Here is a 21626-nt window from a genome sequence, read left to right as displayed (position 1 = left end):
TGACTTCCCAGTTGTCCTGAACTCACTGAAGTACCGTTTTTGCAGTTCCGAGTTAACAGTTGTTTTGAGCGTAGCACAAATCATGCTTCATTGACAGCATGGCTAATGTTGAATGTTTATAATTTTAAACTTGGAAAAGAACCCTTTAATCACAGATTTTGGACCACATAGCCACTCCGCTGAATGGCAGGCTAGTGATTGCTTTGCAATGCTTGCAGTTAGGCACTGTCACTGATTCCTTCCAAACCACTCACTGTTGAATTTGAATTTGTTGAATTCCAACTTGTTGTGTAATGTTTATGTCCAATGGCCTATGAGCACAGATACATTTAATCTATCATGTATCTTCATTATTTCTCTTCATATGACAAGGATTAAAAAGGATTGCCAGTATTGTCGACTTGACTCATGATGATGACTGCTAGCTAATATTTTGAAAGTATGATGTTGATAAGATCAGTCCAATCAAAGCTACTGTACATATAAGGTGATTTGACGTCATTTTATCTGTGGCCAATGACCTTAAGCCTTCTTGGAAGGGCACTTCTAATGTAACTCCATGGCAGCACCCAAGGTCCTAGAACTTTCCATCTCTACCCTTAGAACACTGAGTCAATCATGGCGCAGCACTCTGTATTTTCGGCTGGCTTGCCCCACCACCACAGAATACACTGAGCAATGGCTGAAATGCCTGCATTTTGGAGCTGCATTACTCAAGAAAACAAAAAAGAGATTCCCTGAATGACGGGTCTCCAATGTCCACCATCACAATAAATCAATAAATATACACACTACCGTTCAAAAGTTTGGGGTCACTTAGAAATGTCCTTGTTTTTGAAAGAAAAGCAAATTGTTTGCCCATTAAAATAACATCAAATTGATCAGAAATACAGTGTAGACATTGTAATGTTGTAAATGACTATTGTACCTGGAAACTGCTGATTTTTAATGGAATATCTACATAGGCGTACAGAGGCCCATTGTCAGCAACCATCACTCCTGTGTTCCAATGGCACTATGTGTTAGCTATCCAAGTTTATAATTTTAAAAGGCTAATTGATCATTAGAAAACCCTTTTGCAATTATGTTAGCACAGCTGAAAACTGTTGTTCTGTTTAAAGAAGAAATAAAACTGGCCTTCTTTAGACTAGTTGAGTATCTGGAGCACCAACATTTGTGGGTTCGATTACAGGCTCAAAATGGCCAGAAACAAATAACTTTATTCTGAAACTAGTCAGTCTATTCTTGTTCTGAGAAATGAAGGCTGTTCCATGTGAGAAATTGCCAAGAAATTGAAGATCTCGTACAACGCTGTGTACTACTCCCTTCACAGAACAGCGCAAACTGGCTCTAACCAGAATAGAAAGAGGAGTGGGAGGACCCGGTGCCCCACTGGGCAAGTGGACGAGTCAGTGATTCTCACAAATATTTCAAACATGAAATCTTTAAAAAGACTTGCATCAACAAATGTCCTTTTTAGGCATTAATAACAAGTTCGGAATTGTTTGTGAGCATTAATTTAAAAACATTATGATGAAACTGGCTCTCGTGAGGACTACCACAGAAATGGAAGACCCAGAGCATAAGTTCATTAGAGTTAAAGCCTCAGAAATTGCAGCCCAAATGCTTCACAGAGTTCAAGTATCAACTGTTCAGAGTAGACTGTATGAATCAAGCCCTCATGGTCGAGTTGCTGCAAAGAAACCACTACTAAAGGACACCAATAATAGGAAGAAACTTGCTTGGGCCAAGAAACAATAGCAACAGTCATTAGACCGGTGGAAATTTGTCCTTTGGTCTGGAGTCCAAATAGTTTTTTTGGTTCCAACCGCTGTGTCTATGTGAGACGCGGTGTGGGTGAACGAATAATGCTCACAAGTTTGTACAGTCTTTGGTTTGAGGCTCAATTTAGCCTAGCAGATGTGCTTACATTTTCATGCCTAATCAACACAGTCAACACAAATCTATTTTGAAACAACAATACTGTGGAATAAAATGTAATACATTTAAAAAAATGATAGGCCGATATTCATTTTGGAAACTATCTGTGTATATGTGGGCTGCTTTATTAAAAATCAAATGGCTTTTTCCCAAATTCATTGATGATCAGATGTAACTGGTTCTCTTGTGCTCAATTGTTATAGTTGATAGACAACCCCTGTGCTACACTGGAGCACGAGTACAGGACATTAGTCACCATGCACAGGTCCACACTTGTTGTATTCGGCGCATGTGACAAATAAAGTTTGATTTGACTAAAAAGTTTGATTTGATTAAACCAAAACGTGTTTCTCATAAAGTGTAGCAGGTTGTGAACAATGTTTCCATTCTGTGAATGAAAATACTTCAAGACTGTAGACCTAAGTAGTAATTCAATGCATTGACAGAAATAAATGAAGCTTAAAGATTTTTACTTTATTTTTTCTTTCACCTTTATTTAACCAGATAGGTCAGTTGAATCTGCGACCTGGCCAAGATAGAGCAAAGCAGTGTGACACAAACAACACAGAGTTACACATGGGATAAACAAACGTACAGTCAATAACACAATAGAAAAGTCTATAGACAGTGTGTGCAAATGTAGTAAGATTAGGGAGGTAAGGCAATAAATAGGCAAAATAATTACAATTTAGCAATTAAACACTGGAGTGATAGATGTGCAGAAGATGAATGTGAAAGTAATACAGCTAATGCGTTAGTAAACCCACTACAATCATGCAGTAACATTACAGTGTATAGTAAGTACGCAGTTTAACAGTTACACTGGCGGGTCCCAGTGACAATACATTTATTAAACCAAAAGCTTACCTTGACTTGGAAGAGTTGCAGTGTTGTGTTGGATAGTCATAGCCAGCTAGCTAGCATAGCATCCCTCTGTTTGAGCTGAGTGTTTGAGTAGGCTAAACTAGCCAGCTGCATTTGCTAACTAAGTGAAAAAATGACTCTTGTTCTTTCTTGCTTCTCCTTCATTTTTGAATAAATGAATCTGCTGAAAACTGTTCAACTATTGTCTTTTTCTCTCTTTGAGTCAACTACTCACCACATTTTATGCACTGCGGTGCTAGCTAGCTGTAGCTTATGCTTTAAGTACTAGATTAATTCTCTGATCCTTTGGTTGGGTGGACAACATGTTAGTTCATGCTGCAAGAGTTCTGATATGTTGGAGGACGTCCTCCAGAAGTTGTCATAATTACTATGTAAGTCTATGGAAGGGGGTGAGAACCAAGAGCCTCTGAAGCTAGCTGTCCTCCGGCTACACCATGGTGCTACCCTACAGAGTGCTGTTGATACTACTGTAGACCTTCAGTGCAAAACAGTGTGTTTTAATAAATTATCTGCTGATGTGAATATATTTAGTATAGTTATATCAAAAAAGGATAACTTTTTAAAATGTTTTACCATTTTTATTTTTATGAAATTCAATGAGGAGGATGGTCCTCCCCTTCCTCCTCTGAGGAGCCTCCACTGTTCTCCAGGCACCACTACACCACTGCATAGGGCTGATGGAAAGACAGCAGTAACACATAGCATGATGTTAAAGGGTAACCAGTCCATAAACTCTCACATAATAAACCAGTAGGTCCCAATCATAAGAATATAAAAACACAACCATCAACCATTTCTCAATCTAAATGTACAACTATTACTTCCCATTGCAAAAAAACATTTCACATTTAGCACACAAAGTAACCGGTGACCTAAAGTTTAAAGTGGAACTAACACTAAGTGTCATATTCTTCCTGGGGTTGTAAATTAAAATGTCATGTTGCTAAAACGCTGTCAGTTCCACTTTAAATGCAACAATGGTGGCTTTACTATGGACCATGATCTCTCTTTTACGAACATATCAAGAACATTTCAAGGACAGTCTTTTTCCATCTTCATAATTGCAAAAATCTGACACTTTTTGTCCCAAAAAATATGCAGAAAAACTAATCCATGCTTTTGTCACTTCTAGATTAGATTACTGCAATGCTCTACTCTCCAGCTACCTGGACACAGCACTAAATAAACTTTCGTTAGTGCTAAACACTACTGCTAGAATCTTGACTAGAACCAGAAAATTATAACATTACTCCAGTGCAAGCCTTTCTACACTGGCTTCTTGTTAAGGGTAGGGCAGAATTTAAGATTTTACTGCTGACCTACAAAGCATTCCATGGGTCTGTATTTATTTTATTTTATTTAACCTTTATTTAACTAGGCAAGTCAGTTAAGAACAAATTCTAAATTTACAGAGACGGCCTACCAAAAGGAAAAAGGCCTCCTGCGGGGACGGGAGCTGGATAAAAATTTAAATAAATTAGACACACATCACGACAAGAGAGACAACACAACGCTACATAAAGAGAGACCTAAGTCAACATTGCGTGGCAGCAACACAAGACAACACAGCATGGCAGCAACACAACATGAGAATAACATGGCCTGCTCCTACTTGTCTCTCCAATTTGTTCCTGTTTTACATACCTACACATAAACTATGGTCACAAGACGTAATCCTCCTTATTGTCCCTAGAATTTATAAGCAAACAGCTGGAGGCATGACTTTCTCCAATAGAACTCAAATTTTATGGAATGGTTTGCCAATCCATGTGAGAGACGTAGACTCTGTCTCGACCTTTAAGTCTCTACTGAAGATACATCTCTTCAGTTGGTTCTATGACAGAGTGTAGTCTGGCTCAGGTGTGCAAATGTGAACGGCAAGGCACTTGAGCAACAAACCGGCCCTTGTTGTCTCTTGCCTCTGACCCTATTACAGGGGCAGAGTCTCTGGATTACTAGTGCTCTTAAAATGCCGTCCCTAGGAGGGGTGCGTCACTTGAGTGGGTTGAGTCACTGACAAGTCATCGTCCTGTATGTATGGTTTTGCGCACCCTCGGGATCTGTCTCAGGATAGTAAATTGGTGGTCTGTTGATATCCCTCTCGTCAAATCAAATCAAATTAGATTTGTCACATGCGTCGAATACAACAGTTGTAGACCTCACAGTGAAATGTTTACTTACAAGCCCTTAACCAACAATGCAGTTTTATGAAACATAAGTGTTAAGTCAAAAATAGAAAGTAAAAAATGTAAAATAAAAGTAAGAAATAATTCAACAGTAGCAGTAATATAACAATTGCTTGGCTATATACAGGGGGTACCGATACAGAGGAGCACCAGTTAGTCGACATAATTGAGGTAATATGTAGGTAGAGTTAAAGTGACTATGCATAGATAATAAACAGAGAATAGCAGCAGAGTAAAAGAGGGTAGTCTGCAAATAGTCTGGGTAGCCATTTGATTAGCTGTTCAGGAGTCTTATGGCTTCAGGGTAGAAGCTGTTAAGAAATCTTTTGGACCTAGACTTGGCGCTCTGGTACCGCTTGCCGCAGTCTATGACTAGGGTGGCTGGAGTCTTTGACAATTTTTGGGGCCTACCTCTGACACTGCCTGGTATAGAGGTCCTGGATGGCCTGAAGCTTAGCCCCAGTGATGTACTGGGCCATATGCATTACCCTCTGTAGTGCCTTGCGGTCATAGGCCAAGCAGTTGCCATACCAGGCAGTGATGCAACCATGCTCTCGATGGTGCAGCTGTAGAACTTTTTAAGGATCTGAGGACCCGTGCAAAAGTCTCCTGAGGGGGAATAGGCTTTGTGGTGCCCTCTTCACGACTGTCTTGGTGTGTTTGGACCATGTTAGTTTGTTGGTGATGTGGACACCAAGGAACTTGAAGCTCTCAACCTGCTCCACTACAGTCCCGTCGATGAGAATGGGGACATGCTCGCTCTTCCTTTTCCTGTAGTCCACAATTATGTCCTTTGTCTTGATCACTTTGAGGGAGAGGTTGTTGACCTGGAACCAGATGGCCAGGTCTCTGACCTCCTCCCTATAGGCTGTCTCATAGTTTTGTGGGGGCTGTGCTTTGGCAAAGTGGGTGGGGTTATATCCTGCCTGGTTGGCCCTGTTCGGGGGTATCGACGGACGGAGCCACAGTGTCCCCTAACCCCTCCTGTCTCAGCCTCCAGTATCTATAATGCAATAGTCTATGTGCCAGGGGGCTAGGGTCAGTCTGTTAAAAGTGGTGTAATTATCCTGTCTTATCTGGTGTCCTGTGTGAATGTAAGTACAGTGCATTTGGAAAGTATTCAGACCCCTTGACTTTTTACACAATTTGTTACGTTGCAGCCTTATTCTAAAATGGATTAAATCTTTTTTTCCCTTTTCAATCTACACACAATACCCCATAATTGCAAAGAAAAAACAGGTTTTAGATTTTCTTGCAAATTTACTCGAAATTAAAAACTGAAATATGACATTTACAAATGTATTCAGACCCTTTACTCAGTACTTTATTGAAGCACCTTTGTCAGTGATTACAGCCTGAGTCTTCTTGGGTATGACGCTACAAGCTTGGCATACCTATATGTGGGGAGTTTCTCCTATTCTTCTCTATAGATCCTCTCAAGATCTTGCAGGTTGAATGGGGAGCATTGCTGCACAGCTATTTTCAGGTCTGAGGTCCTGAGCACTCTGGAGCAGGTTTTCACCAAGGTTCTCGCTGTACTTTGCACCATTCATCTTTCCCTTGATCCTGGCTCGTCTCCCAGTCCCTGCCGCTGAAAAACATCCCCACAGCATGATGCTGCCTCCACCATGCTTCACTGTAGGGATGGTGCCAGGTTTCCTCCAAACGTGACACTTGGCATTCAGGCCAAAGAGTTCAATGTTGGTTTCATCAGACCAGTGAATCTTGTTTCTCATGGTCTGTGAGTCCATTAGGTGCCTTTTGCGAACTCCAAGTGGGCTGTCATGTGCCTTTTTTCTGAGGAGTGACTTCCGTCTGGCCTGATTGGTGGAGTGCTCCAGAGATGGTTGTCCTTCTGGAAAGGTTCTCCCATCTCCACAGAGGATCTATGGAGCTCTGTCAGAGTGACCATCAGGTTCAGAATGATGGAGGCCACTGTGTTCTTGGGGACCTTCAATGCTGCAGACATTTTTTGGTACCCTTACCCAGATCTGTTCCTCGACACAATGCTGTCTTAGAGGTATACGGACAATTGCTTCAACCTAATGGCTTGGTTTTAGCTTTCACATGCACCTTCAACTGTGGGATCTTATATAGACAGGCGATAGGCGGAAATCCCAGGAGGGACAGGGGGACACACCCATCCTGGGAAAAATGTGATTCGCCCCCCCCAATATATCACTGTAAACATAACTATGTCATTTCAATAATATTAATAATACGCAATGAACGTACTTGTGCTGATTAAAGACACTTAATAGCACATTTTTACGTTTCAAAAGATTGCGACCCCTGTCTTTTGCCTGGTTTGATCCACTGCCTCCCAACCCCCTAGCCCTCATCAGTGGCACGTGATGCAGGGACTGTGCATGTGTGGGAATCTGACAGTCTGTCGTTGGTGGCTGACCTCCAGTAAGTAGTTCAAACAAAGGATGTGTTAGATATTTCTTTACTTCACCACTCAATACAAGAAAAGACATTTATAACCGTCACCAGTCTTCATTTTCGCTGCATTAAATGACAGGTCACTTTCTATGTTAGCTGGTGTTTGCTAGCTACCTACAGTAACATTAACAAGTGTTTGCAGCTATTTGAATTTGAGTCAATGAGAGAAGCTAGCAATGCATTGTAGTGTTCCTTAGCTGGCACGGTAAACAGAGGGTTTCGTGTTTACCATCTGAAAGGCACTCAATGCACGTAACTCATGTGACGTTAATCCAGTCAATCGCACCATAGCGATTTTGTTTTATGTTGGCAGGGTTCACGCACACAATAGCTGAATTTGCAGAGCTAGCGAGCAAACATTAGCTGTCAAGCTAGCTAGTACCTATTCCATTTATGTGGTTTCGTCAAAGATGAAATCTTTGCTATCGTCAGTTTATTCCAAGATCAGCATGCAGCTGTAGTGCTTCGAAGTCCCTGTGATAAGGTTAGTGATAAACTGGACAGAACTACTGTAACGAATCTCCTCTTCGTCTGAGGAAGAGTAGTTAAGATCGGACCAACACGCAGCGTGGTTAGTGTCCATGTTAATATTTTAATATAACAGAACACGAAACAAAAATAACAATGAGAATGTAAGAAACTAAACAGTCCTGTCAGGTGAAACAACACAAAACAGAAAACAACTACCCACAAACACAGGTGGGAACAGGCTACCTAAGTATGGTTCTCAATCAGAGACAAAGATTGACAGCTGCCTCTGATTGGGAACCATACCAGACCAAACACATAGAAGTACAAAACATAGGACAAAACATAGAATGCCCACCCCAACTCACGCCCTGACCAAACCAAAATAGAGACATAAAAAAGGAATTAAGCTCAGGACGTGACAGTACCCCCCCAAAGGTGCGGACTCCGGCCACAAAACCTGAACCTATAGGGGAGGGTCTGGGTGGGCATTTCACTGCGGTGGCGGCTCTGGTGCGGGACGTAGACCCCACTCCACCTTAGTCTTGGCCCACTTAGGTGGCGCCTCCGGCCACAAAACCTGAACCTATAGGGGAGGGTCTGGGTGGGCATTTCACTGCGGTGGCGGCTCTGGTGCGGGACGTAGACCCCACTCCACCTTAGTCTTGGCCCACTTAGGTGGCGCCTTTGGAGTGGCGACCCTTACCGTGGGCCTCGAATAGGAGGGACACTCTGGCAGCGCCGGACAGGCGGGAGACTCTGGCAGCGCCGGACAGGCGGGAGACTCTGGCAGTGCCAGACAGGCGGGAGACTCTGGCAGCGCCGGACAGGCGGGCGGCTCTGGCAGCTCAGAACTGACGGGCGGCTCTGGCAGCTCAGGACTGACGGGCAGCTCTGGCAGCTCCGGACAGACGGGCGGCTCTGGCAGCTCCGGACAGGGGGCGGCTCTGGCAGCTCCGAACAGGGGGGCGGCTCTGGCAGCTCCGGAAAGGAGGGAGACTTGGTTCTAGGAGCAGGCACAGGACTCACCAGGCTGCGGAGACATACAGGCGGCCTCTTCCTTGGCCGAGGCACCGGATGCACTGGGGCGTGGAGGCGCACTGGAGGTCTCGAGCAATTAGCCTGCACAACCCATCCTGGCTGGATACCCCCTGAAGCCCGGTAAGTGCGGAGAGTTGGAACAGGCTGCACTGGGCTGTGCTGGCGAACCGGGGACACCGTGCGTAGGGTTGGTGCCATATAACCCGGGCCGAGGAGACGCACTGGAGACCAGATGCGCTGAGCCGGCTTCATTTGCTAGCTACCTTTTAGATCAAAGTGAAGTGAAATGCTAATGGCAATGTTTCACAATGATGTCATTAGGCAGAGCAGGCAACAGATGGCACACAAACAGCAGAGCTGGGGACAGATGGGCAGGGACAGACTGGCAGAAACTTTAGACTTGTAAAATAGGGACATAATTGGAAAATGCTATAGATACCCCCACTCTCAACTTAAACTGGTTTCTAAACTAAGATTTGTTTAAGGCAATGGTATTGCTGTTGTGATTAATTGTGTAGTTTTGGATATAATACCAGGTATTAGGAGTACGGCAGACACCTGGTGAAAGGGAAAGAGCCAGGGAGAGAGACTTCAGAGGACAGTGTCACAGCCACGGCAGGACCAGGTGTCAACCCTGTTGCCAGCAGGATCAGTATTGGGAACAGTGGCACAGCATTGTCCAGTTACCTCAGTGATGGCACAAAACCATATCAGCCACACCAATCATTTATAGAACCGCAAACTCTTGCCAACAGATTGTTGAGGTTTCAAGAGAGATGGTTTCACGATTTCCCCTGGCTACCTTATAATCCATCAGTAAAAGGAGTGTTGTGTTTTCACTGTAGCCAAGGGTTTTCAAGCCAGCCATCTTTTGGCCAAAGAGCAGATGCTGCCTTCATTAGAGCAGGATTTAGGAACTGGAGAAAAGCCATTGTAAAATTCACAGCACATCAAAACTGCCAAACCCACCGCCACTTTGTAACTGTAACAGCACACCAGCTAAACCCAATCAGTGCCCAGTTATCCAGAGCTTGGGGTAAACAGCAGGAGGACGTAAGGCGTTGCTTGATGAAAATAGTTAGTTCTGTGCGACATGTAGTAAGACAGGGACAAGCCTTTAGAGGCCACACGGATGACAGTGGGAATTTATACCAGCTTTTGAAACTTAGGGCAGAAGAGGATGATCCCATTTTACTGAAGTGGTTAACAGAGCGTACCACAACGTACACAGGCCCCAAAGTACAGAATGGAATTCTGAACATCATGGCCAATACAGTCATTCGAGGCATTGCAGCTGAGATGAGGTCTTTTCCGATTGTACAATTTTCAGTAATTGTTGATGGTACTCGAGATGTCTCTGGTGCTGAACAGGAGAGTGTCTGCCTGCGTTATGTTGATCATGACCTTGTCCTTCACAAGGAGTTTATTGGGCTATACAGGGTGTCGGAGACAACAGGCGAGGGCGTTGCGAAAGTGGCAACTGATGTGTTGTCGAGGCTCAATTTGCCCATGTCTGGCTTACGTGGGCAGACTTACAATGGTGCCTCAAACATGGCAAGAAAATATACAGTGCACAGGCAATTGTGAGGAGGCAGCAGCCATTAGCCCTCTATGTGCATTGTGGAGCTCACTGTGTAAATCTGATTACACAGGCTGGCTGCTCAGCCTCTCCACTGATCCGGGATTCCCTTTCTTGGGTCCATCAGATAGGTATCCTCTATGGCCAGCCAGGAAAGTTTAAGAGCATGTTTGAATCAATTGCCACGTCCAAAGATACAAATCTCACAAATTGAAAATCTCTGAAACCCCTATGTCCAAAAAGGTGGACTGTGTAGAATACAGCTATTAGAGCTGTGCTAGGGCAGTATGAGCAGCCTAGAGGAGATGGCAAAAACTGTATCCAAGACAGCTTCAACTGTCAGTGGCTTATTTGAGCACTTCGGCAAAGGCAAGACTGTGTTGGGCTTCACACTTGCCTCTGCTGTTCTTGGAGAGCTTGAATGCATAAACATTTCACTGCAAAAGAAAACTCAGACTGTCTCTGGTATGCAGGCTGTAGTCGAGTGTGTGCGGTCATCTCTTAGGGGCAAGAGAATTGACGAAAGCTACCTTGCACTATATGAGAAAGCAACAACATTGATTGACTCCATTGAATCCATTGAGACGCACTCAAGACGATTTGCTGGCAAAGCAGTGAATCGCTATAGGGCAGAATTATTTTAAGTGTTGGATGGTGTGGAGGTTGTTTGGTGACAGTTTTGACCAGGACAGTCTAAAACATCCTGCAAAAGTTGGAAAGAGCGCTTCTCACAGAGGAGTTGGATGAGTCTCTAGATCAGTACCCTGAGCTGAACATAGATTCTCTATCAGTGCAGTTGCCTCTCTTTTGCAACAAATACCCCTGTAGCAGCAGTGGAGAGGCAGCAGAGGTCGTCAGGAGTCTTCCAGTGGAGGAGCAGGGGTTGTTGGACCAAGTTGAGGTGCTGATCAGAATTTTGTTTGTGGTGCCAGTGTCTTCATGTGAGGCTGAGAGGAGTTTCAGTGCACTCCGCAGGTTTAAAGACGTGGCTACGGGCTAGCATGGGCCAAGAGAGACTGAACGGCGTATTTGTCTGTAATGTACATAAAGACAGGCTGGACAGTCTCAAAAGGGAAAATATCTGCCAGGAATTTGTTGGATCCATTGAAACCCGCAAACATATGTTCGGTTCTTTTGTTCAGTAGTGTGTTTAGCAGTGGTTCTCATCCTTTTTTGGGCACTGCAACCACTGCATATTTTGAGGCAAGGCGGGCAAGGTTTTCAGTGGTCCTCAGGGACTTCCACCCCTCTATATTATATGTAAAGTTACTGGAATCCTTGTGCTGGTGAATACATTCATTATGCTTTTTTTGTTTCACGGACCCCTTGCAATTACACCAGGGACCCCTAGGGGTCCACAGACCACTGATTGAGAACCCTTGGTGTATAGTATAACATTTGTTATTTTGTTTAGTAGTTTTCAATTTTTAGTACATGACAGTACACTTACTAATTATTTATTTTATGTTATTTTATTTAAAATGGCCTACTATGTGTGACATACTTGTCCATAGATGCTGTTTGAAGAGTTGAGACACTGACTGAACATTTTTGAAGGATATTTTGGTTGATTTATTTGGGTTATTCATTGAAGCGGTTATTTCGCTTTTATAACTGTACTTATTTGAGCTTTTTGTTCTTGTACAGATATTGTAGTACACTCAGGCCAGGGGCACATATTTAATGACTATATAAATGTATCAGAAAAAGTCCAATGAAAAGGTAAATTCGACATGGAGACCAACTTTGTGATGGTTCTCAATGGAGATTCTTTTAGATGAGATCACACCATGTTCCTTGTATTTACGAAAACTGCACCCATACACAGTGTACAGTACCATTGCCACCTACTGGCCTTTCTTGGTATTGCTGGTTGTGAATACAAATACCTGCAAATACCTGCAAACTATTATTAGTAGTAGTATTATAATGATTTAAACATCCTTTCAGTTAACTACTGTACCTATGAATTATCAGGTAGTAGTAATTATGGTTCCTCAATATACATTTTTATTTAACCAGGCAAGTCAGTTAAGAACAAATTCTTATTTTCAATGACAGCCTATGAACAGTGGGTTGACTGCCTTGTTCAGGGGCAGAATGACAGATTTTGTACCTTGTCAGCGAGGGGATTTCATCTTACAACCTTTCGGACACTAGTCCAACGCGCTAACCACTAGGCTACGCTGCTGCCCCAATTAACACATTACGACGTAGGCTGTGTGTTACAGCACTACTTTTGGTGTCCCCCTCAGGAATTGCTCTTGAGAAAATGTTATGTAATTGTCCCCTCCAAAGTTGATATCAGATTCTCGCCCCTGAGACAGGTGTGTGCCTTTCCAAAGCATGTCCAATCAATTGAATTTACCATAGGTGGACTCCAATCAAGTTGTAGATACATTTCAAGGATGATTAATGGAAACAGGATGCACCTGAGCTCAATTTCAATTCTCATAGCAAAGGGTCTGAATACTTATATAAATAAGGTATTTCTGTTTTGTATTTTAATACATTTGCAAACATTTCTAAAAACCTGTTTTGGCTTTGTCATTATGGGTTATTGTGTGTAGAATGTTGAGATAAAAAAAAAATCAATTTTAGAATAAGGCTGTAACGTAAGAAATTGTGGCAAAAGTCAGGTTTCTAAATCTTTTCCAAACAAAAGGCACATGCTCCCTGTAACTCTCCCTCTCTCCCCTCCTGGAGGACCTGAGCCCTAGGACCATGCCTCAGGACTACCTGGCCTGATGACTCCTGGCTATCCCCAGTCCACCTGGTCATGCTGCTGCTCCAGTTTGAACTGTTCTGCCTACAGCTATGGAACCCTGACCTGTTCAACCTACGCGCTACCTTGTCCCGAACCTGCTGTTCTCTCTCTCTCTCTCTTCCGTACCTGTTGTCTCAACCTCTGAATTCTCGGATATGAAAAGCCAAATTACATTTACTCCTGAAGTACTGACCCGTAGCACCCTCTACAACCACTGTGATTATTTTGTTGACACTGCTGGTCATCTGTTACCGTTTGGATCTTGAGGAACGATCTGGCCTTAATGGCCATGTACCCTTATAATCTCCACGGGGCACAGCCAGAAGAGGACTAGCCACCCCTCAGAGCCTGGTGACTTTGTGACATCTGCAGATGTCAAAAGGGCTTTTATAGAAACATTTGATTTGATTTCATAATGCCCAGTGACCTGTTGGACTTGAAGAAGGCAGAAGTTTCCATATGTTTTTGTAAAAATGTTCCCACCCATTGAGTCAATGAGATTGGTTGATTCCACTCACCCCCCAAATGTTGCCCTAATACAGTTGAATGGATGCTTTTATCTAGCTTCTGATGGCCTAGTCAATGATTGACTTAGCTAGCTAGATATATCACCCCCGAGACCAGCAAAGTTTTTCTCTGTTAACCCTTTCCTTTCCAACAAAAATGGAAGAGATTAAATCGGAACATCATTGAAAATAATAATATAATTATAGATATTAATAGAGCATTATAATAATAATTGTATAAATCCTTAGCCCCTCTCTGAAGGAGTAAAGTCCCATTGCTCCCCTCTGTGTTTGGGTTAGTAATAATTCCCCTCAGCATGCATTTTTTCACTATTCTGAATGTCTAAACGTCCATTTGTTGTTCTAAAATATGAACACAGAAATACTTGACATGTTGAACTCTTATGGTGGTGATTTGACAAAATTACAATCATGGTCTTGAATTTGTCACACCCTGATCTGTTTCACCTGTCTTTGTGCTTGTCTCCACCCCCCTCCAGGTGTCGCCCATTTTCCCCATTATCCCCTGTGTATTTATACCTGTGTTCTCTGATTGTCTGTTGCCAGTTCGTCTTGTCTCGTTAAGCCTACCAGCGGTTTTCCCGTACTCCCGTTTTTGCCCTAATCCCCGTTCTCTTGTTTTCCCGACCCTGCCTGCCGTTCTGTACCTTGTGACACAGCCCTGGATTACTGACCTCTGCATGAACTGACCCTGACTACCGTTCTGTACCTTTCGGACTCTGCTCTGGATTACTGACCTCTGCATGCCCTTGACCTGTCATTTGCCTGCTGCCTGTTTGTGTAATAAACTTTTGTTACTTAGAACTGTCTGCATCTGGATCTTATCCTGAGGTCTGATAGAATTGGACTCACATTTTTCTAGTATTGGTCTGATCACCACTTTATTTTAAGAATGTGAAATGTCAGAGTAATAGTAGAGAGAATGATTTATTTCAGCTTTTATTTCTTTCATCACATTCCCAGTGGGTCAGAAGTTTACATACACTCAATTAGTATTCAGTAGCATTGCCTTTAAAATGGTTTAACTTTGGTCAAATGCTTCAAGTAGCCTTCCACAAGCTTCCCACAATAAGTTGGGTGAATTTTGGCCCATTCCTCCTGACAGAACGGGTGTAACGGAGTCAGGTTTGTCGGCCTCCTTGCTCGCACAAGCTTTTTCAGTTCTGCCCACAAATTTTCTATTGGATTGAGGTCAGGGCTTTGTGATGGCCATTACCTTGACTTTGTTGCCACCACTTTGGAAGTATGCTTGGGGGGTCATTGTCCATTTGGAAGATCCATTTGCGACCAAACTACCCTCTTGGGGCTAGGGGGCAGAATTTTCACTTTTGGATAAATAGCGTGCCCAATGTCAACTTCCTGCTACTCATGCCAAGAATATAAGATATGCATATTATTCATAGATTTGGATAGAAAACACTCTGACGTTTCTAAAACTGTTTGAATCATGTCTGTGAGTATAACAGAACTTATGCAGCAGGCAAAACCCCGAGGACTAACTGTTCAGAATTTCTTTTTTTGCCTCTCTCTGTTCCCTGCCAAGGGATAGTTCTTAGGAACCTATTTTCAGTTCCTACCGCTTCCACTTGATGTCACCAGTCTTTGGAATTTGGTTGAGGTTATTCCTTTGTGCAATGAAGAAGTAGGCCAACTAGGAACTGGGTACACTTTTTTGAGTTGCGCAAGACGTGAAAAGGGGCGCTGGTTTGTTTTCATTCCTGTATTGAACACAGATTGCCCCGTCTACAATTTGATCGATTATTAACGTTTTAAAATACCTGAAGTTGTATTACAAAAGTAGTTTGAAATATTTTGGCAAAGTTCATAGGCAACTTTTGAAATATTTTGTAGTGACGTTGCGTTTTTTGTAAGCTGTTTTTTTTCTGGATCAAACGCGCTTTATAAATGGACATTTTGGATATATATGGACGTAGTTAATCAAACAAAAGGACAAATTGGGATGTTTATGGGACATATTGGAGTGCCAACAAAAGAAGCTCGTCAAAGGTAATGCATGTTTTATATTTTATTTCAGCGTTTTGTGTAGCGCCTGCAGGGTTGAAATATGCTAACTCCTTTGTTTACTGCTGGTGCAGATGGTGCAGGCTATCAGATAATAGCTTCTTATGCTTTCACCGAAAAGCATTTTTAAAATCTGACATGTTGGCTGGATTCACAACAAGTGTAGCTTTAATTGAGTATCTTACATGTGTGATTTAATGAAAGTTTGAATTTTATAGTATTTTATTTGAATCTGGTGCTCTGCATTTTCCCTGGCAATTGGCCAGTTGAGACATTTGCGTCCCGCCTATCCCTAACTAGTTTTAACTTCCTAACTGATATCTGGAGATGATGCTTCAATATATCCACATAGTTTTCCTCCCTCATGATGCCATCTATTTTGTGAAGTGTACCAGTCCCTCCTGCAGCAAAGCACCCCCACAACATGATGCCCCCGTGCTTCATGGTTGGGATGGTGTACTTTGGCTTCCAAGCCTCCCCCTTTTTTTCTCCAAACATAACGATGGTTATTGTGGCCAAGCAGTTCTATTTTTGTTTCATCAGACCAGAGGACATTTCTCCAAAAAGTACGATCTTTGTCCCCGTGTGCAGTTGCAAACCGTAGTCTGGCTTTTTTATGGTGGTTTTGGAGCAGTGGCTTCTTCCTTGCTGAGCGGCATCTTCACAGGGACCTTTGCTGCTGTTCTGGGATTGATTTTCACTTTTCGCACCAAAGTACGTTCATCTCTAGGAGACAGAATGGGTCTTCTTCCAGAGCAGTATGACAACTGCATGGTCCCATGGTGTTTATACTTGCATACTATTGTTTGATGAACGTGGTACCTTCAGGCGTTTGGAAATTGCTCCCAAGGATGAACCAGACTTCTGAGGTCTTGGCTGACTTTTTTAAAATTTTCCCATGATGTCAAGCAAAGAGGCACTGAGTTTGAAGATAGGCCTTAAAATACATCCACGGGTACACCTCCAATTTTCAAAATCTTCAATATGGTTGAAATTACTTCTTTGAAGTTTTCAATACATTATAATATTTGTAACTACTCGTTTAGGTAAATACAGTACCTGCAGTCAACTTGTGCAATACGTTAGGAGATAAGGCAGACAGCGTTCTTCATTTCACCTGTCACATTATTTTACATTATGTAGCTTACCTTAGTTCCCTAGAACAGTTGAGACAGTTTGTAAATGGCACAGTGGGAGAATGTGGGAGCAGGTGAGTCCAACTGTGTATTGACGGGTCACGTTTCAAGTTTTTTTTTCTTCAATCGAGTGATCAGGGATGTGCAACTATAATTTTCCTTCGCAAAAAAAATACATTAGTGCAAACACAAAACGGCATTAAAACTATTAATGTCCATCATATTTCTAAAAGAAAGAATGTAGCCAACTACATTTCCTCATGTTATAATCTTGCATTTTACAGAGAAGAGTAGGCTGGTTACACATCAGCCAGAGCGCTCTCCTGATAGAATGCACATTTGTGAATTTTCATCTGAGTGGAGAAGTGCAACTGAAGCATGAAATGTGTCTGATGTTGAGCAGATATTACAATTAGAAGCATTTTACATCTGTGTTTCATACAAATGCAGCAAGACATCTCGTATGCCTTTTATTTATTTTTTTCCTGCGTGAAAAATGCAGAATTCTGCATTAACTCAACCCCTAAATTGAATTTGTTATTTAATCTAAGTAAGTGCCTGAATTAATAATGTGACTGGATATCATATTGTCTTAGCTTCCTGCCGTGTTTGAGAAGTCAAAGCCCTTTGGATTAGTTATTTGTACAGCTGCCACTATCTTAATTTCCTTACATTTTTTCTCCCCTCCCCGCTTCTCCAAGCAGAGCAGGCAGGTCCATTGCCCTAGCGACTCCAGACTCCACACAGCATGTAGCCTACACATGCTGCTGCAGAACCAGTACGGTTCTTCCTTCAGACAAGCATGCATCAAAACATCTCATTCACATTCGCTTGTAAATGTCCAAACTCACCTAAAAAAATGGCATTCGGTAGCTCCTACTTATATGTATAACTTTATGAGCTGGATTGCCTGTCTTTGCAATTTGTTTATTTTCATCAGTGCTCGTTAGCATATTTAGCTAAAAGCTTCCATTGAAATTCACTATTACTTGTGCTAATTATGTTAGCATTCTGGTAATAGACAACCAATTGGCTTTTTTGCGCTTTTTTTGGCGCCCCCTTGTGCACTAAGCCAGTACTACCGTATATACCGTATATAGGAAAGTATGACGATATGAAAATCTAGATACTGCCCAGCCCTACGGGGCAGCAACTCTGCTGTCCTAATTTCAGGGAGAAGCTGGTTCCACCCATTGGAGCGCCAGGACAGAGAAGAGCTTGGACTGGACTGAGCCGGAGCTGCACCCCATAGGGGTGGGAGGACCAAGAGACCAGAGTTGTTGGGGTGTAGGGTTTGAGCATAACCTGAAGGTAGAGATGGGCAGTTCATCTTGCGGCTCTGTAAGCAAGTAAACATGTCTCTAACCCCCATATCACACACTCACAAACTGTAAATATATATGTGAACATTGTACTATCAATTAGGGAGAGAGAGACTTAAATATCACATTAATTTGTACATATCCACTGTATGCATAAGAATTGAGCCAAAGTTGCTTCCTGTTTAGTCACGTCTTTGGTCACGTTGCAGGCAAACGAAAACACTTGTGATTGGTTGACAAAGAGTGCCTTCCACAATGCAGGTGACAGCTGGTGAGGTGCAAATGCAGAATATTGAAGTGGACTGCAGTCGATGTAAGAATGCTGTTCATTGACTACAGCTCAGCATTCAACACCATAGCACCCTCCAAACTCATCAATAAGCTTGAGGCCCTGGGTCTCAACCCCGCCCTGTGCAACTGGGTCCTGGACTTCCTGATGGACTGCCACCAGGTGGTGAAGGTAGGAAACGACACCTATACTTCGCTGATCCTCAACACTGGGGCCCCACAAGGGTGCTTCCTACATACAGACTTGGAGTCATTGGCCACTTTAATAAATGGATCACTAGTCACTTTAATAATGTCACTTTAATAATGTTTACATATCTTGCATCACTCATCTCATATCTATATACTTTTGCATCTTGACTATGGTGCCTTGCCATTGCTCATCCATATATTTATATGTATATATTCTTATTCATTTCCTTTACTTAGATTTATGTGTATTAGGTATTTGTTGTGAAATTGTTAGATTACATGTTAGATATCACTGCACTGTCAGAACTAGAAGCACAATCACTTCGCTACACTCGCAATACCATCTGCTAACCATGTGTATGTGACCAATACAATTTGATTTGGAACTTCATGACCTTCGATCACATGGTTGTTGTAAAGTTCATGCAGTCAAATTTCAGTGATTAAATAGAGCCCCTAGATTCAATCAGATTAAGCGTTAACTGGCGATAGCAGACACCCGGGGAGCTGATGGGTTGGCGGTGTCTGGGGTGCAGGAGTAACTGCATTGGAGGTGTAAAATTGGGGAGCAGCTGCTCTTAATCATGGTCATGAAGTCACACCCGCCCCATCTCCAGATAGAAGGTCAGAATGAGAATGAGAGTGTAGGCTATATAGACATAGTTACGCTCAAATTGAAAATCATTCAACTAAATAATGAGGATTTCTATCAGCCTAATCGAGCTGTGGATTACATCTCACATTCCAGTGTCTGAACCTGTAAACAAGGCTGCATGGGATTTCTCTTAGGGTTCCATTCAATGTATATCGGGGGAAATTCAGCGTGATTACAGCGTGATTGAAATTGAAAGGCAATGTTACAGAGTTAGCAGAGACTAAATCATCATAAACGCTGCATAGGTCAGTTCAATCTGAAATGACCTTTACATTGCTAGAGGGCAATCTGTAATGCTTCAGCGATACAGACTGTGTCGTGGAAATTTCCTCTATTTACCAAATCATGGGAGCAAACAACAACACAAGTCAGAGATAGTTATCAATGTCCATCTTTAATTATATGAGCTCTATCACAACCCTGTGACTCTCAGATCAATTCAGTGTCTATCAATGAATTCTCTGAGAGCCCCCACTACATTGCAACTGAGATCCTTTAATAGCAAAGAACACACATAGTCAGACAGCATAGACATAATAAATCGTTCAGCTTTGTCTCCTTACTTAAACCCAGAACCATAAACCAATCCTCCATATCAACAGGCATATATCAAATTGTCATTTAGATACAACCAATTCTAAATACAACCAATCCTGGACAAGCTCACGGTGAGCATAGAATGATTCCAGACACTGCCATCCTCCTCTCCCCGATGGGAAAAGTAGGGAGTAACTGGCACACAGACACAGTGGAGCAAAAGATATGTTTACACATAATGACACCTTGACCTCTCCCCTCTCTGCGGCCCATGCAACTTAGTCTTGACATAGAACAGATAACTGCCAATCCTGCCACAGTATTATACAAAAATAACATTCTGATGAGAAGTAATTTACAAACATATGATGAATATAAAACATCTTACCTATGTTACCACCTAATTCTGATTATTCCCCAACAACTGATTAGAGCCCTAAGGCTGGGACTCATTCAAACCCTCCATAGTAATTTTTATGCAGTCTTTATTTACAATATTAATCCTGTTCCCACTTACTACCTAATTCTGAAAAGTGAAAGCATGTGAGGGGGTCACTCCGGTAGAAGCTGTAGGTTTTTATACAGTAACCAAGACCGGCCTGTGAGTTAATTTGACTGTTGGAAAAATAGGTATACTGCTTAAATACTGAATACTGAATTGAATTGAGCCCTAAATATGCAGGCAAAACTCCCTTTACATCAGTGGTGATCAATCCATAACCTGAAGTATGTGCAGGCTTTTGTAAGGGTTGGGGTTATGGCTTGGGTTAGGGTTGAACCGTGTTGTGGACACGAAGCTAAGGCATTACAAACATGTGCACATGAACAAGCATACCCATGCTAATCATACACCACAGAGACAACAACCGCACTGGCACACACACCCAGGCACACACTGTTTGTGCGACCTGGTCAACCCTGTCTGAAAAACAAATAAGATAACGTGACTGACATACATTACGTTTGTGTATGGACTGATCTTATGTTTTTTTTTTATCATTCATTATCTATTAGATGAATACCCAAATGTCCGTCCAGTTTACAGTAAATCTCTTACACAGTCACATTCACTTGTCTGTGGGGGAAGAGATGATGATGCTATAGCTGTTTCTCTGTGGTTTCTGTATAGGAAGGGGGCTTTTGCTGTTTAGTGGTTTGGAAATATGTGCAGTTTCATGATGTTAATATCCTGCTCTAGTTCTGCAGACAGCTAAAAGAAGGGGGAAGTGTGCAAGCGTCTTTCCTGTCTGTAGGTGAGAAAACAAACAATAAGTACGACCTCGTCCTCCTTTTGAAAATTGTGTCCCCTCTCTCATCAAAATGAGACTGCAGGAACATTGTGTTCATTTGCTCCTTCTAAGGTGGGTCGTATACATCACTCTGCATTACTAAACATAAAACATTAAATGTTCACGCGTATCAAATATTTAAGTGGGAGCTGACAAAAGGCTGCCTACAGTGGAGATAGAAAAAGACCAGGGTTATCTGCCGCTACATCTGCCCACATCAAATCTCAAACACCTTTACTATCTGGGTGGAAAGCCAAACCACATGAGATCAGCGAGATACGACACACATCCTCCCTCCATTTACACATGCAGTCTGTAATGTAGCTCTGATGGAAAGTCTTAAAAT

Source organism: Oncorhynchus tshawytscha, linkage group LG21 (assembly GCF_018296145.1).
Source record: "Oncorhynchus tshawytscha isolate Ot180627B linkage group LG21, Otsh_v2.0, whole genome shotgun sequence".
NCBI lineage: Eukaryota > Metazoa > Chordata > Actinopteri > Salmoniformes > Salmonidae > Oncorhynchus > Oncorhynchus tshawytscha.
The sequence above is the reverse complement of the archived record's forward strand: the minus strand, read 5'-3'. Positions refer to the sequence as shown.